Here is an 18,629-nt window from a genome sequence, read left to right on the forward strand (position 1 = left end):
AGTTTCAAATCACTCGAGCGGACCACGGCTCATTGACAAAACACTTAACTTGACCTTGGCACCGCTCCAGGTCACTTAATTAACTAGCTCACGATATGTTTTCAAACAAATGAAGAAATCCGCACTCTCCCCAGAGGCTGAGCATCCATGGTGTAAGAGAACATATCGGTAATATCAAGTGGCTAATGATTAATTGCCTTAGAAATTCATTGAGACACAAGAGGAGAACTGGATACACATTCTCTGCACATATTACTCTCATGTGCGACAAGCAATAAAATATAATACATATGTAACATGAATAAAAAAAAAGGAGAGGATAAAGAAAAGACATTATCTATGACATATTCATTTTTGACGTTATCAAATGTAATGACCAGTGATGTACGTTCCATCCCGGCCCCCAGCCCGTTCATCTTCAACAGCAGGAAAATGTACTTCTCTTAATGGTGTGGAAACCGATCAGTGTTTGAATGTAAAGTACGTGGCACGGGCATCAGGCGTCGGCAAATGTAAGTGAAAAATTGAAAAGTATGAAGAAAATACATTTTTTTCCTGTGCTCTCTCTCTCTCTCTCCCTCTCTTTCATTTCTACTTACCATGGCTAGGGATAAGTAGCCATGGATTTCGTGATCAGAGCCCCTTAATTTGACAAGTCATTAGCATCTAGCAAGTTTCTGATGACACGCGAAAGTGAAATAATGGTAGTTCGCGCGACGTTAGTTTTTTTTTTTTTTAATACTCGTGGACGTGTTGAGCTCCATTAACTCGTACGATCACTGATTCAGCTGGTGCTGAGAAAAGGTGACTTACTCGAGGAAAGTCACTAATATATGCATTTTTTTTCCTACCTTTGCCTTTCCACATTTCTTCGCACAAAAATATCATTTTTTATATTAATATTTTCTTATGAAGAATAATATTCGAAACTTTTGTCTTCAGATCATTAGTGATTCATTTCTGTATACATTTTTTTTTTTGACTATCGTATTCGATGTTTTATGATTTGTATTTATCTAAGGTATGATGTCAATCATAATTACCAATTTGTGAAAAAATATATACTTTCTCCTAAGATAATTGCGATGCATTAAATAAATGGATAAATAATGTACACATTTTTTTCTCATGGTGCGTTGCTTGATAGCGTCAGTGCAGAAATATTATTCCTGCTTGTAATCGATAGCACCCGAAGATGTACATTCCGTGTTATAATGATGCTATTAAGAACAGAACAGTATCGATATTTATGATTCTTAATTTCCTGCTTATAATCTAAAATGAGAATAACAAATATTTTAGTGAAAATTTGAGCTGTGCAATATCTGTTCCATGTTTTTGAGAGGTTGGAATACAAATAAATGTTTAAAAAATTATTTGAATTTTTTATTAATGAAATACGGCGCATAGATGAGAGTAGAAAAACAGACGTTTCTGTTGGAAAAATATATTCTAACAACTCTAACAAGAACGCACACATTTAGATTTTTTTTTCGAATTCGGATGTTATTGGTGATAAATATAATATATATAGGAGTTATCGCAATGGAATTAATACACCGTTGCGAATTATATACTACCTTTTCCTTAGACAAATCGAGCAACGGCAGAGTGCAGCAAACACCAAACATGGCCCTCGTTCTGTCTCTTGTGGGGTATAAGCAGGCTACCTTTCGGCTGGGCCATGCTGGAAAAAAGAAAAAGCCCCGCTAGCCACCACGACCTAGGACCCACGCAAAGGACTACAAACACTAACATCAAACATGGCCGAGCTCTGAAGCAGATTACCTAGCGGCTGAGCCATGCTGGAAAAACTCTCTTGATGTCCGGGCCCGGCAGGCATCTCCGGCCCGTAAGCCACAGGATCCAACCCCATCGCCTCCGACTCACGGCAATCACACCCCCAAAGTCCTCGGAAACCCCCGCCAAGGAGCCCGGGCGGATCGCCCGCAAGAGGCCAACGAAAACATCCCGAGCCATCCGCCTTCATCGCTATACTCTGTCCCCAACCATCAGCCAATCTGCAACACCAACTTCTCTCATCTTGTCTTCTCTTGGACGGGTTTTTGCAGAGTTGCAGGTCCACATACACGGTTTACAACGGTGAACTGGTTGTGGATTAGAAGCGTAATTTCTTATAACCGTCTCATTCGCATATTTCCACCGAAGTCACTCGTACCACTGCCACCTATCGGCTTTTTTAGTTTTTTATATCCTGTCTTAAAAAACATTCCCATGACCTAGCAATGCTAACCCTGCAAACCGTTTTTTTTATTTCGGTTATTTTTCCGATATTTATCCATTTTTAAAGTTTCTACGGACTTTTTGCTCACCCTGTACAAGGAAGCTTTGTATTCAGTTCTACGAGTACGAATACATCTCGTAGAACATATTGCAGAAATTAAGTCTCGTACAATGGGTAAAAGAAGAAATTTATGCATTTCTGCAGGTGACGTTGTATTTGGTTCATTCAATGTTATTTCCCTTCCAATACAATGTCCTAAAAAGCACATTCAATCCAATCTGACGTCCAAGCTCAGCTCTTTCTTAAAAAAAAATGCACAAAATGCGTGTTCGCATTTTTCGTCTGCCATAATTTTGTTTGATTTTGACCCTTTATATCAGAGAATTTGGTGCATTGGGTGCTTGCCTGTAATTAATTATTACAATTTTATTATTTTTTTTCTAACCTGATGCAGATTCACTGCAACTCTTTTTCTTCCAAACCGAGCACAACTCCGGTCTATCTCAGGTCTATTTGTCGCCTCGTTGAGACAGAGCGGTGGGTCATGTTCTGGTTAGGTGGGAGAGGAGGTCTATGTTACCATGGGTTTACTACCGATTGAGTTGTGCCGGAAGTGAAAACAATAATCACGGAGGTGTCATTGCGAGGAGAATGCGAAATGCGGATCCGGGGGTTGCGGCCGTGGCTATAGTACCGTAAGAGGAACGCTCTCCAGGCTCTTACATCGCCCGGTTGTTCCAGCATACTCACACCCCTTGGGATAACCAGCTTATATCTACCACGGAGACAGAGTGAGAGAATGTTTAATGATTATGGAAGTGAGAGTTTACGTGTACCTAACAGACAGAGTGCGTATGTAGTATCGTGTGTGAATTTTTAATACTGCCACCTATATTTCCAATTGTAAATGAAGTGTAACGATTGAATATTTGTGCCGTTGTGTACGCCTGTTGCTCTCTGAGGCGAGGCTTTTTAATGGGGAGATCGGTTCGCATTCTCGCCTCGAAGATGGGAACCGCACTGTTTCACTGCAACTGCATGTGTGAAACTGTCTTACATTATAACAAAATCAATAATATAATTTTTAACTGCTTCACAATATAAATTCTCTTACGAAACTCATTTTTTTCAAACGTTCGATATAACGATCAACACTGTGCGTTCGTTATCACGACCCTGCTTTGCTGCGACCGCTCAATTATAAAGATCAGGACGATAAGTCCCAAATATTTCCCCAATTTAATCCCCTATTATTTATCATCCAATTCAAGGACCCACGCAGATTATTCGATCCCATAAAACGGCAAAACTCAGCTATATGATCCGAATCTTATTTGCAAGGAACTGTAGAGAGAAACGTGTATTTTTCATCTATCAAAATAGTGTTTGACCTTGGCACTTTATTTTGGAGATTCACGTGTGCATATAATTAACCATGAAAATAACCATATATATATGGCTATATATATATATATATATATATATATATATATTACTACGTATAATTTCATGCTAATACATTAAAAAAAAAAACTATTTTTATCGAAACGTTTGATATAACGACATCCCAATACAACGTTTGTATTTCGTGGAACGAGGAAGACGTCGTTCTAACAAACAGCGTCTGTGAAATCAAACGTTCCCATAAACATAGCATTTTCGAAACCCGTACACCCTCAATTAAATAGACGATCAATGTACGCGTGTTTTCGATGAGCACCTGCACAAGGATCATGGAAGAGATGGGAATCAATAGCGAAATTCCATTCCAGAAATACTGGTTATTCCCCAAAATCATTCTGTGTTTTCCTTAACCAGAGTGGACAGATCGCGTGTAAACTCTTCATCAGCTCAGTCGGCAGCGGATGCACATTAATATTTCCTCTTTCCTTCCCCTCCTCCACTTCCGTATCCGCGTGTACATGCTCACCAAACAATGTTTAGGAATGGTTCAGGGAAGAGCCTTTCGAGAAGAGAGAGAGAGAGAGAGAGAGAGGAAACGAAATATTACAAACATCTCCAGAAATCTCGCTACAGTCATCGTTTCCATTAGTTTCGACGTTCCTTCTGGGAGGTTGGTTTGCATTTTCCTCACCATTGGTTTTGACGTGACTATATATGAAAAGCGGACGGAATTTCATTCGCGAAATGTCTTTCGGAATTCGCGAGTGCGTTCCTACGAAACTTCCAAATGAACATACGGCGGTGCTCCAAACCGATAACCTTTCGCGACCTTCCATCCCGTTAGAAGTCACGAGTGTTATGGTATGTACGGTCGTAGATTTTTCGAGTGATATCTGTTTCCGAAATCAGGGGGAATAAATAGAGCCGAGTGTTGTGAGGTGAGGAGTATATACTGTCTGGGGAATAGACATGATTGAGAACATATCTCTTTGCTGCTATCAATTCGGAAGTACAACAAGTGCAATGAGCTCACGTGTTTCGACGGTGTCTTCCCGTAGAATGTTCAAACAGGTGATGAAACATCAGAAATTCATTTCTATTCAAGTTTAGCCTGAAAAAAATCGTGTTTTAAAATTCCACTGATGATGCCAAGACTGCCAACTGGAATAGGTGGAAATATTTAAACCAACTGTAAATTGTCACTTTTTTTTCATTAATAATATTTTTTCCCGATTTTGTGTAGGTGATAGGTTTTCCCTCAACTGCGCTATCAATTTAAAAAAAGGAAGAAATAAATTTAAAATTTAGAAAACAATTAAAAAAAAGAAACAACTAGGAAGAGGAATACTTGGTTTTTTCTATTATTTATACTACTATAACAGTTCTGGCCCTATCGCAATTTACTGACATTAACAAAATGGAAATGAATTCACTGTGTAGCGGCGGTCACCTAGTTAGGGAAGATATCTTATCCTTCCTCGGGTTTGAACCTGGGACTGCAACCATCACGGTGACAGACGAGCATCTTACCATCGCGCCACTCGGGCTTATTACTTGTAATCTAATGTATGATAAGAGTGAACGCCCTGTATATAGGCAGGTAATGTAAGAATTGTCAAGTTCCGTCAGAATGGTCTTAGCTATCAAATTTTAGCCCAAGAAGGAAAAAAAAAACTCTCATAAAATGTCACCAGACCATCAGGAAATTCATTACATCTTTAGGAGTAAGGTACCAATTCGAAGAGTCAAGAGTTCATCGATATGACATCACACAAGGTTTAATGCGATTGGCTTCAGGTGCCCTAATCGAACATAAGCAAATTCTCTATTTCGAGCCAGAAGTATGCCAGTGTTTTCGTCAATATTCAAAAAGCCTTCTATAGGAGAGTATTCATTCAGAATCAGTTAAAAATAACCACCTTCAGAAAATTTTAGAGAAAAAATACATCAGTCAAAAAATAGAGCATCGCCTATCCCTTTAGGAAAGATCGCTAACCATCCCAAGAGGGTCTCGCCATGTCTGTGTGTCGTGAGGGCTTTTTCCTACGTCTACTTATTTCGTTTAATCAATCGGAGAACACATCTTTGCTCTCTTTTGGATGAAGCCTGTTTTTACTTTTTATTTTCGGCGAAAGCCTTTCGAAGTTAATATAATACCAATGTGTTATATTCTTGAGTTGGCAACTGCCGTCAAATTATAAACATTGCCTCTTCTGTCTCGTTCCCACGTTTGGGTGAACTTCCAGAAAACATATGATCCCTATTGACCAATTAAGAGGTAGCATCTCTGTCAGAGTACTCTAAAATTAAGTGTGTCATACACCTGGGGGAAGTTTTAGGATAGGGAGATCCTGCATTTTTGTTTCGTTCTTTTTTCAGCACTTACATTTATATAATCACAATAAATTTTTTAAATAAAAAATAGCAAACATTGTCCACATGATTAATCTATTAATTTCGAATTCACTTCTTTTTTAAGCACACGGCGTGTACATAAAATGACTGAAATTTTAAATTTGAAAATATGGATGACAACTGTTCACAAGATTTTCTATGAAAAAGTGTATATAACATTGTACCAACATCATAACGTGCATTTACTTCATTTTGATGATACGTGCCTTTTTTTATTTGCGTATCAAAGTATTTTATATTCAGACTATTTAGCTGTTCACGCACATTATTCACAATCTGCGTGGATAATATATATATATATATATATATATATATATATTAAATTAGATATTATGAGAAGACGAAAAAATTAGAAGAAATTGAAAAATTGGAAAAAATTAGGAAAAATTGGAAAATATATGGATGAGTGAGGAGGTCGTTCTCACCCCCATATTGCCCCAGACTGCAAAAATGTTTCTAATGATGGTAAGCCTAATAAGCATAAAATTACCATCAGTTCCCCCGACATTTTTTTGATAAATATGTTGTATATATAATAAATAAATATAATATTTAAATAAATCAGACCAATCGCTTCCAGAATCACTACTTTCTCTTTCATAATCGTTATTTAGATATAACGAAACCTCGTGATCTGTATTGTCAAGAGTTTGCATCGCAAGTTCAGTGTGTCGGAAATATCATTTAGTACGTACTAGCGTTTAGCTACTTCTCTCTTCCCTGACTCAGCTTTCTTCATCGCATTATTATTTAACTTTCTATCATTTCAATTCAAATATAATTTTCTCTTTCTCTCTTTGTATTTTTTATCAATCATTGTAAAATATGTAATTTTATTGTAAACTCTAATTTGCATACTTTTATCATAACTGACTGGGGACAAATAAATTATGTTATGTTATGTAGCTGATAATATATCATTATTGTTCAAACAAGTCCTCTTGTAAGAGTCATTTCTACACCTCGTGAATGAACCTCTGTTTCCTAGGAAGCTTTCAAAGCAGATGGTGTCGTGAAAAGTTGTGAAAAGTCCAACTAAAACAAAAACTGAATTTGGTAGGTTCTAGGTACATCAGAAAAAATAAGTTCCCTCAATTTTATGTTACATAGCTAAATACGAAATGCTTTTTCTGTTATTAATACACGAATTTGCGTTGCTCACACGAATAGCCTTTTCAGGTATCCCAGTAACGCGAGATGCAACAAATATCATTATTTCATTTATTTTTTTCTCATCCGTATGTAACTGGTGAGTGTGTTTTGTGTTGTGTATGCCGTCGTCGAATGATAGGGAATAAAAACCTGAAGCAAAAGCACACCCGAACGAGAAAACATATACAATTTACATATATCAGTCTATATGACTGCTCTTGGCTGTTCTAGCCATAAACGACGATATCTCTCGAACAAGGCAATCAATATCTTAATATTTTTTGCACACAAAGACAAATGCAGAGATAATGAAATGCCACAAAAAATGAGTGTTTACGAAAATTTAAATGAGTACTGGATAAATACTGTCCGGATTATAGTGTTTTCAAAATCTAAAATCGTCAAAATGACCGTTCCGGCCATTCTAGTGTGAATAAGTATTTATCTGCTGTGATATAGTTGGTAAAATATATAATTCGAATTTTCACGACGAAGGCACGACAATCGTTGAGAGCTGTTGCTGAGTTAAGAAGTCGCTTATTTCACTGGCATGCATCCCGGCTATTTACATCCCATGTTCAGCCCAAAAAACATATCGCTCTATCGTTAGAAATTTCGCTTATTGGCTGATATTTTTTTCTCAAAGTAGAAAAATATTCATCTGCGAATTATACGCGGGAATCGCAATTTTTGATAAGTGGAACTCGAAGTACATTTCCAAATATTCCTTCAGAATAATTCTTCAGGAAACCCCTCTCCAGGATCAATCTTAAATCTTTTGAAAGAGAGATTGTATGCGGCATAACGATGAACAGCCGGTTGTAAGTACGAGAAATCATTTGCAATAAAATGTTTTCATTTACGTGGATATGTATCTGCAGCGCTTCATTCTCTGCACAGCTTCAGAAAAGTCAACCTCTAGTTTCAAAAGTCTAGCTACTCCCATTTCAATTTTCGATTTACCATACTCTCTCAGAAATCAAAATAATGTATACGGGGCGAAAAAAAGAAAACACATTTATTATTTGAAGGATTGTTTCATTTTTAGACAGAGAATGAATGTCTTATAATGGTCCGGAAATATAATAGAAAATGGGAAAAACGATACTGTATATACACTTTTTTTTGTACAATGCATGGTGTGCGTTTAGCACCGATTTGGTTTCATGGTACATAAAACGCGAATAAGACAATAGATGCAGGACCATTGACTTGATATAAGTGACGTTTCACATGACAAAAAGCCATTAAGAGTGATATAAAAATCGGTGTCTTTTCTATGTGGGGAAGGCCTCTTGTCTCGAAATAACGCATTACACTTCATCACAACGATGAATGCCCGGCCATTCAGTCAGGCAACATCAACGCTATACGTACAGATACATTTCGCTCACCCCCCCCCCTTTTGTGAGAAAACGCTGAAAAATTCAAAATTATTCTCGCCAAGGAAAGTAATGAGGAGAAAAACCACGCATACGAGGTCGGCGTATAAGAGCTATCGCTGAAAATGTGAATGTCATCAGTGAAGGATGACAGCGATCCTACGCATGAGATTCTGATCTTTTACGACTCGTCTTTCTATGTGAAGCCTTTCAAGTTCTACTAAGCGTCGTCGCTAGGAATTTCGTACTATCACGAGAATTTTTCGCTGTTAAATTTGTCATCTTCAGAATGAGGTCGTTTTGCATCAAAGAGATAACATTAAAAATTGAAATAAAACTCGTATATAACGACATTGAAATTTCCGAGAAATTCTATCGTTACAACCAAAGTTGACATTTCCAAGACCTTCTATCATAAAAAAATATAATCGTATTCAATCAAGTATTTATGAAGGAATTAGACCTGGATAGTTAGGATAATAAGGGATTATCTGGATGTAATTCCGAGGTGAATTCGGAAAGGAATGTTATCTGGTCTCCGCCAGGAATCAAAGCCAGCTTGTCTTGCAAACTGGGCAAGTGCCCATATGATGTGCTTAACGCCGTTCTGGTGAATATGATTTCGGAGACGCTTTCTGGAAACGCTGGCAATAATAAATATCTTCCTGTTTCAGGAATATATTTTCCATATACGTTTTAACGTGCAGTATTATACAACGTTTTAATATATTTGTGGCGTTATTTACTTTCCAGCTTTAATTTTTTTAACTATATTTAGCTTACAGATATACAGCTATACTTTCCTTGCGTTCAGTGGTTGAAAAATACTACTACTGCTAAAACACAGATATACCTCGTCCACATCCCTTTGCGGAACTTCTAACGCATTGATACATGTTGGAATGTGCGTGTCCATGTTGTGAACCCAATTAAAATTTTCTTTTTTTTTGTGGTTTGTAATGTGCTCTGTCATCTGTCATACATTTTTCTAACTATGAGGGAAGTGTACTGATTGAAGATTTTACCGTTGTAGTCCTGTTGCTCTCTGTGGCGGGACTTTTTATTCAGAGAGATCTAAGCTATGGAAGCAGATAGAACATACCTACCTTGGAGCGTATATGTATATATATGTATATGTCGAAAGGCTCCGTACAATGAATCTCCGGCACCGATTTGGATCGGACGTCAGCCATAAATCACATCGTTGCTATCGTAAAGCCGATAAGAGCTAAAAGTAGTTTGGCATTTCGAGACACATTCAATCTACTTAATGCAATTGTTTTGCTGCCGATATGCTCAAGAACCTCTTAAGATATGAAAATGCAAATTACCATCGTACCCTTAATTTAGGCTTTACAATATTTGTGAATTTTATAAACTGCTTTCGTAAATTTCGGGGATGTCCTAATTTTTTTTTTGAAAAAGACGTGTATATTTAAATATGTTTATTTTTTATTAATATAATATCAATTATATTAACAACCTCGATGAGACGGCACAGTTGTGGTCGTTACATTACAGTTAAAGATTTATTTTATTTCAATTCAATCATGAAGCTCTTCGCAATATTAAAAATGCGAGAAAATAATTCCAGCATCTTTGAAATACCTCTCACAATCTGTATCTCTTCCTTGAGAGATTCACGGTATACTTGAATGTAATTGTAAAATTTATGAGACACAGAGGTATGTATAAATTCTAATGAACGACTTCAGCATCCCGAATTGTGCACCCTTACGACGATTAAATCTGGAATATTTAAATAAGGTTTATATACGAACGTACATATCTTTATAGACGTTTTAGCTGAAGATTTTGAATAATGATTACGTAAATAAGTAGAATATTTGAATATTATATCCTCTTATGCTACACAAGAGACGAGTCCAAAATAAATGCGTAAGAACAACTTTATTTGCTTGGAGAATAATAAGCCCAAGTTCAAATGTCAAAGCCCGAAGTGTGTCTAGTTCTCGACGAGGAAGGCCAATTCACGATTTGGCCAAAGTCTGTATTGCAGATTCATACTCGACCAGCCAGTTCGTGAAGTGGCCGGTGGTCCATGCCAAAGTCCGATAACAGAATATATGATTCGGGATCTTCGTCAAGTTGGCGTATTTTTTCGCAATATACAAGTCCACACAAGTTATGGTAACCCATTTAAACGGTAATCACGATGCAGTAATCATTTTTTCTCTCAAATTTGTTTAAAAAAACTATTTGTTTGTATATATAATTACTTTTACAGTATTTTTTTGACCAAATTTAACTTTTTTTTCCCTCATCACATGGAGCTAATCCAATACAGCTGCTATATATAGACATTTATCATACGTTGGCGATTAAAAAAAAAAGGCTCCTACCGGGCTGTCTTACATCAGCACATCGATCTTTGGCCAGGGATCTCTGGCCATTTATTTCGACCGAATCATTTCTGTAATTCTGACTTTAACAAAAACACTTGGTCAATTCGCGAAGTGGCCAGCCCCGTCACGAATTGGCCACACTTCGGCCCTTTGGCAGTAACATATACATAGTTCTTGTCAAATTGTTAAGTTAATTTCTTCTTATTCAATGATGATGTATCTTTTCTGATACGTCTTTATGAACCAACATTCGCGTTCACGAACAGCCAATTATTTCGGATAAAGCGGAATATAGTTTGCTCAAAAAAGTAAACTTATTTTTCGGTGCTATCCGATGGCTCTCTCCCAAAATACTTCCTATTAAACAAACCATAATGTGACGTTAGGTAATTATCTTCCAGAACCTCATTTTGCTTTTTTTTTTCATTGTTTTGTTTGGTCTTTTTTTGCCCCCGGTAAAAACTAATTACTAATTAAATGATGACCTACCATTCCTCACGTGTCTCGGAATACTTCGTCATCTATTTTTTCATTTAGTATTATTTTCTTTCTTTCTATTCCTCGTGTAGAATTTATGGTTAGAAAACATGTAAAGGAATTTCGAGTATATACTGAGTATGTTTTAATGACATTTTTATGTGTCATGTTTCTCAAAATAAATATAAATATTCACCAAGTAAAACTATATAAATTATGAATGAAATTTTTTAGTGAGAAAGCGCCTGGTGAAATATACAGGTTGTAATACAAAGAAAAATGAAAATTCTTCGTTTGGTTATAAAATTGAGTTCAAATGCGAAAAATAAACAACTGAAAATTTGCAAAAACTAACTGTTTCAACCCTGTAGAAAGGGGATATGAATTTCATGAGAGAAAAAATATGAATATTATGTGAAAATAGATATGGATAACGGTGTGTAAAAATATTGCGAATACTATTATTATGCAGAGAAATGAATGTGAAAAAAGACGGATATTTTGTTAAAAGAAAGATATTGATATTACGTGAAAAAACATATGGATGTTATGTAAAAAAGAAATGAATAATGTGTGAAAAAATGTGAATATTATGTAAAAATAAAAATAAAATGTTAAAAGTATGATTTTCATATTATGGATTGTTATAGTTATGGGTAATGTCAAAACAAGATATGGATATTATGTCAAAACAAGATATGGATATTATGTCAAAACAAGATATGGATATTATGTCAAAACAAGATATGGATATTATGTCAAAACAAGATATGGATATTATGTCAAAACAAGATATGGATATTATGTCAAAACAAGATATGGATATTATGTCAAAACAAGATATGGATATTATGTCAAAACAAGATATGGATATTATGTCAAAACAAGATATGGATATTATGTCAATTCAGTATGGGGTATTATGTAAAAACATTGTATTTTTTAACATGTAAAATCGATTCCAATTGCTGATAAGTTATATTATTTAGATGACGGTACTTTTGTAAGCCAGGCTCTGAACCGGATATAATGAGCTCTGATTTAACGAATTGCTATAAACATCCTCCAAAATAACTCCTATATAACGAGCTATATATAAGAATTTCTACAATCATGCGAGCTCCCATGTAACGAATTCACATTTAACAAATTTTACGTTCACACCTCAATATAGTTATATCGTAGTTGACAAATTATATTAATTAAAATTGTCATTAACTAATTCCAAATGGTTTTCGGATATGATGATCTGTCATTTAACAAATTTTACGATTTTATTCAGATCTAACGAACTCTTATTTAACAAATTTCATAATCGTTCCTTAATAATACGAACTCCTTCACAAATTCTTGTGCATACACCCCAATGAATATCACCCCCTGTGCCCCTTGGGTATTATGTATAGAAACGGGTAAAAATGACAATTTTTTTTAAACATTTATCAAACTTACCGACGGTGCTTGGGTATCATGCATAATCACCGGTGAAAGTAATACAATTATCAAACTTACTCCAAACTGGTCGGCGACTATACATAATAACCGATTTATCACATTTACTTAACAAAAACGGTAACAAATTTCAATTACTTTATTGAATACTAGCTATAATATTTTGCCCTGCCCGGGTTTTCTCCAATGAGGCTTATTGGATCACGTGATTTTCCCTTCTTTCTTTGAGGAACATACAAACCGTGTTTAAGTTAACTAATATGGCGACTTCCTGCGCGACTCATGAAAGAAACAAATCGAGATTTAAACAAACGTAAAAATGAATATTTTTTTCATCATTTTCTAAGAGGGGGTATTTCGATTCCCCCTTCTCCCTTGAATTTCAAGTTATCCATCTTCCTGTTTCTGCTTCCAAAAATGCTTAATTAAAGCTGTGGAATTTTGTCGATGTACTTTTTACGGGCTCATAATGAATTTTAAAACATTCTGACCCACATGAATTTATGCAGTTGAATATTAAAAGACAATAAGGAGATTATGTTAATGTTTTAGAAGATATAAATAAAAAGTTGAAATCGATGTTATTGCATGGATATCCAACTGGAAAGTAGGCCCAGCAAATTACTTCATATTTAATTTTCTGGGCTTCGTATATCTCTAAGCGAAATCAATATTTCAAAAATCGAGAATTCAACAATTTTTTTTTAAATTATTGATGTGACAAAAAATCCTCACTAAATTTCCCCATTTATACAGTAAAAATCGGCGATTTTAACACTGATCTTTATAGGATCATCCTTCGCCTGACCGTCAAAGTGATGCGGATGATGATTATGGAGTCTATTCCAAAAGCCTCATTACTGGGAGGATTGAAAAGTGGCAAACCATTATAAAGGCATGAACTATTGTAAATACATACTGGCAACCTCAAAGAAGAGGCAAACCAATGTAAAGACATATACACGTCTAAAACACATTGCTAGGGAACCACAGTAACCAAAGTAAACGTTCCGAAAGTGATTGTTGAAGCCCACAAAACATTTTTGCCCGTCAGTTGTTTGCCCATCTGGGGCATTTACCCTGCTCTGACGAAATTTTAAAGCAGCCTGTCGTTTAAAAGCAGCAGCTACAGAGGAGATATCTCCTCTGTAGCTTAGTGGTCAGAGCACTCGTCCGGCAATCGAGAGACCCGGGTTCGACTCCCGGTAGAGGCAGAGATGAGTTTTTTCCTTCCTTAAAAAAATTAACATCTCAAATAATGAATATCTTCACAACATCCAGTCTTCTGTATATCTTGTATATATATACTAGCTATAATACCCGGCGTTGCCCGGGTTTTCTTCAATGAGGCTTTTTTGGATCACGTGATGTCTCCCTTTCTTTGAGGGACATGCAAACCGTGTCTAAGTTAACCAATATGACAACTTCCTGCGCGACTCATGAAAGAAACAAATCTAGATTTAAAGAAACGTAAAAATAAATATATATATTTTTCTTTTTTTAAAGGGCGTTAGGTATTTCGATTCCCCCCTTTGAACTTTAAGTTATCTATCTCTACCTGTTTCTGTTTCAAAAAATGCTTAATTAAAGCTGTGGAATTTTGTCGATGTACTTTTTACGGGCTCATAATGAATTTTAAAACATTCTGACCCACATGAATTTATGCAGTTGAATATTAAAAGACAATAAGGAGATTATGTTAATGTTTTAGAAGATATAAATAAAAAGTTGAAATCGATGTTATTGCATGGATATCCAACTCGAAAGTAGGTCCAGCTAATTACTTCATATCTAATTTTCTGGGCTTCGTATATCTCTAAGTGAACTCAATATTTCAAAAATCACGTATTGAATACATTTTCTAAAATCATTGATGTGACAGAAAAACCCGCCAAATTTCCGCATTTCTACATTAAAATCGGCAATTTTAGCACTGATTTCTATGAGGATCACCCTTTTCCTGACCCCCAAAGCGATGCTGATGATGATTATGACGTCATTCAAAAAACCTCATTACTGGGAGTATTGTAAATTTGACAAACAATTATAAAAAGGCATAAATATTATGCATATTGACAGCCTTGAAGAAATAACAAACCAATGTAAGGGCATATACACGTCTTAAACGCATTGGAACCACGGTAACCGTAGTAAACGTTCGGAAAGTGATTGTTGAGGACCAATATATATATATATATATATATATATATATAGAATTTTCAAAAAGAATCCTAACGATAATTATCAAGATGTCAAAAAAAAAAAAAAAAAATCATCAGGTGTCCAACCCTAAACATTAAATAATATTTGATAATTTTTTTTTCTTCTTCAACAGCTTATATCCGAAAAGAAGCCCGTAAGATACAGATTTAGTCCGGATGCCCATTCCCAGCTTAAAAGCCAAGATCTCTTGTAGAAACAAACAAACAAAATGTTCGAAAAACGAGATTTACAGATTTTCCAGTGTCTGTTAAAGACAACCGGAAATTACTTCCACCTCCTTTATTTCCTTTTCTTATCCGTTTTCGTTCGTTTTCCTCAGAAATATTTTTATTTTTCCTCCCTTTTTTTTCCCCCTCCCCACACGTTATTATTTTTTCTTCGAAATTCGTATTATCTTCAGACAAAGTCGTCTTACGAATGGTAGCGATGCTTTCCTCTAGTATATATTGTTCTTATTTTTATTGTCTTTTATACATCTCTTCGACATCTACGGCTGAATGCCGTAGTAATTAATTAAACGGTCTCCGCATTTGATTATTTCCCCCCCTAGCTGGAGAACCTCCAGTTATTTTATTTGTTCAGATTTCTCTCTTATTCGCAAATTGTGTGTTTTTTTTTTACTTTTTTTGCTTTTATTTTAAATAATCTTTAGGTAGCCATTTATTTCGGGCATAAATCGTGTCGCTTGAATAGGTGAACTCGCACGGGACAATGGCTGCGGAAAATTTAGTGTACAGGCGCATGACAATAATGCCAGTATATTTTCTGAAGAACAAAAGAATTCAAAATGAGAATGAGGGAAAATTGTTCGTTCCTTGTGATTTTTGTTTTTTGTTTTTGTTTGTTGCCTGGAATTAACTTTGAAGGACGTTTTTGATGTTTTGTTTTAGAAAAGGCAACGCTAATGAGTGCGATGTGTATTGTCGACAGCAGAAAATGACTGTTATAATTAGACGTATGAATATTTTCAGATTCTTCTTTTCAACTATATTTTGTTCTAATGAATTTTACGTAGGATGATGAATCTAATGAATATATTCAGGGTATCTCATAGATTCTTGAATAGTTTGAAAATACATAATTGAAGGAACTGGTATCTTTGAATATGGCTACATAGCTTAAATTTATTCGCACGAGAATGTATTATTTTTTGATTCAACAAATAGATTTTCTTTAAAGAGAGCGCTTCACGTACGCAAACCACAACACTTGAAATATGAAATATGAAAATGAGTTTTGTATAATTACGGATATTTAGAAACGTTTCGGACCTTGTGATACGATCGTGTCGCTTAAATAGGTGAATTCCCACAGGGCAATACCTGTATAATATGTAGTGCACAGGAGCATAACAATAATGTCAGTACATATTTTCTGAAGAACAAAATAATTAAAAATGAGAGGAAAAACTGTTCGTTCCTTGTGATTTTTTGTTTGTTGTCTGGAATTAAATTCGAAGGACGTTTTTGGATGTTTTGTTTTAGAAAAGACAACGCTAATGTGTGCGATGTACATTGGCGAAATTAGACAATGATTGTTATAATTATACGTATGATTGTTTTCAGATATTTTTCTTTTAATTCTTTCAATTACATTTTATATATATTATAATGAATTTTATGCAGGATGATGAATCTAATGAATATATACACGGTGTTTCATAGATTCTTGAATAGCTTAAAAATACATAAAAATTTAAGGCATTAGTATATATGTGAATATGGTTATATATACCGCAAAAACGTTATTGCTTTGAGGAATTATTGTTTTTTACTCAAAAAAATTTGATATTTTGGTTAATTGAGGGAGCTTCCCGTATGCACAGCGAATCCCTTGAAATTTGCAAATTGCAGAGTCCTATATAATTACGCGCGTGCGACAAAATCTGAATGTTTCTGTTTCTCGTGCAATTGCATATGATTTTCATTGAGATATTGACATTGGCGGATAATAATCAGTATTGGTGGAGTTGTTACACCTCTGCACAGAAATCACTGGCCGAAGTTTTTTAAAAAACGTTTTGGACATTGGGGCACAACTGTGCCACCTGGATAAATGGACAATAGCTGTAGAAAATGTAGTGTACTTGACCAGCATAACAATAATTTCAGTAAAATTTTTCTGAAAAACAAAAAACAATTCAAAATATGAGAGAAAATTGTCCGTTCCCTGTGGTTTTCTGTTCATTGTCTGAAATCAACTTCGAAAGAAGTTTTCGATGAATCATATGCTGATAAGTGCGGTGTATATTCTCGACATTAGGAAATGGTTGTTACAATTACACGTATAAATATTTTCGGATTTTTTCTTTTAATTTTTTTTTCTAACGGATTTTATGCGGGATGATGAATGCTATAAATATAAATGGAGGGTGTCCCATTTATATTCTTAAATAGTTTAAAAATTCATAGAAATCTGAAGGAACTGGTATATTTTTGAATGTGGTTATAGCGAAAAAGTTATTTTCATTAAAGGGGAATGTTCTTGGCACAGAAAAAATAAGTTCTATTTTTGTCGATAGAAGGCACTGTGTAAATACGAGGCAGGAGTGAGTGCACTTGAATCTTCTTCACCATTTCTGTGTCCGATACCCTCATAAAGTGCGAGCTGTTCATTCGTTGCAAGGTGTAAGAACTTCATCATCACTTGTTTATCTACCAATGGGAACATTACAATGGAAATTTCATTTAAGTACAAGTAACACGAAAATTCAGAAATGTGCTGTTACATGAAATTACGTCCGTAATTTTGGGGACTCTCACTTACATATTTCACGTGTTTTGCTAACGTGAAGCACCACGCTCTATCGATAAAAAATGTGACAAATGATTTTTCTGTACTAAACACCCCCCCCCCCAACCCCCTTCGGCGGAATAACCTTTTACGCTAACTGCATTCAAATGTACCATTTTCTTCGATTTTTATGAACTATTTACAAATTTATGGGATACCCTATGTATTCTTCATACTTAATTTCATGGAATATGGACAGCAATAAATAAGTGTGTGGTGTGTGATTTTCATTGGAAAATATATTCCAACCGATACACGATACCTCAAAAAAATGACTTAACAGATTAACTATGATATAAACTGCCTATCTAATTTAAAGATTCCGCCGTTTCCTAGCCCTGAGAAGCTGCCGCACGACTTCCGAACAGCCACGAGGGGCATATGAAGAAATAGACAACGTTGTACGTGTGAGTCAGTAGTGTAATGCATGTGCCTGTAATGAAATTGAATGTAATGAAACTGCGGTGTCTCTATTGGTTCATCCGCAGGAAAGAGAGCTTAGATTGGCGGTTTCATGTTCGGGACTTTTGCGTTAATCTTTTTAGATTTAGGCTTGTTTCGCAGGAGTCGTGATGAGTGACCTTCTTTAGAATATAAATATTCTCGAATATTTCGTTAACAGCTTTCTGGATGCCGCCGCGCTTACTCGTGAGATCCCGGTACTCCATACGGAGACGGGGAGGTTTTCCGGTAGAGCTCGTCATCTTTTCAATACCTGAG

The 18,629-nt window shown here is 35.4% G+C and overlaps 1 protein-coding gene and 1 non-coding gene across 4 annotated transcripts in view; one reads left to right on the forward strand and one right to left on the reverse strand.

Moving 5' to 3' along the window:
- LOC149063901 (adhesion molecule nephrin-like) overlaps nucleotides 1-18,629 on the reverse strand; it is a 479,700-nt gene that overhangs the window by 346,773 nt on the left and 114,298 nt on the right. The window lies entirely within an intron of this gene.
- TRNAA-GGC (transfer RNA alanine (anticodon GGC)) lies at nucleotides 14,036-14,107 on the forward strand. The gene has a single exon. It is a non-coding gene; the product is annotated as a tRNA-Ala (tRNA).

The sequence above is a fragment of the Pholcus phalangioides genome, unplaced genomic scaffold (assembly GCF_987345545.1).
Source record: "Pholcus phalangioides strain wild (caught in Gottingen) unplaced genomic scaffold, Ppha-v1.0 ptg000042l_1, whole genome shotgun sequence".
Taxonomy (NCBI): Eukaryota; Metazoa; Arthropoda; class Arachnida; order Araneae; family Pholcidae; genus Pholcus; species Pholcus phalangioides.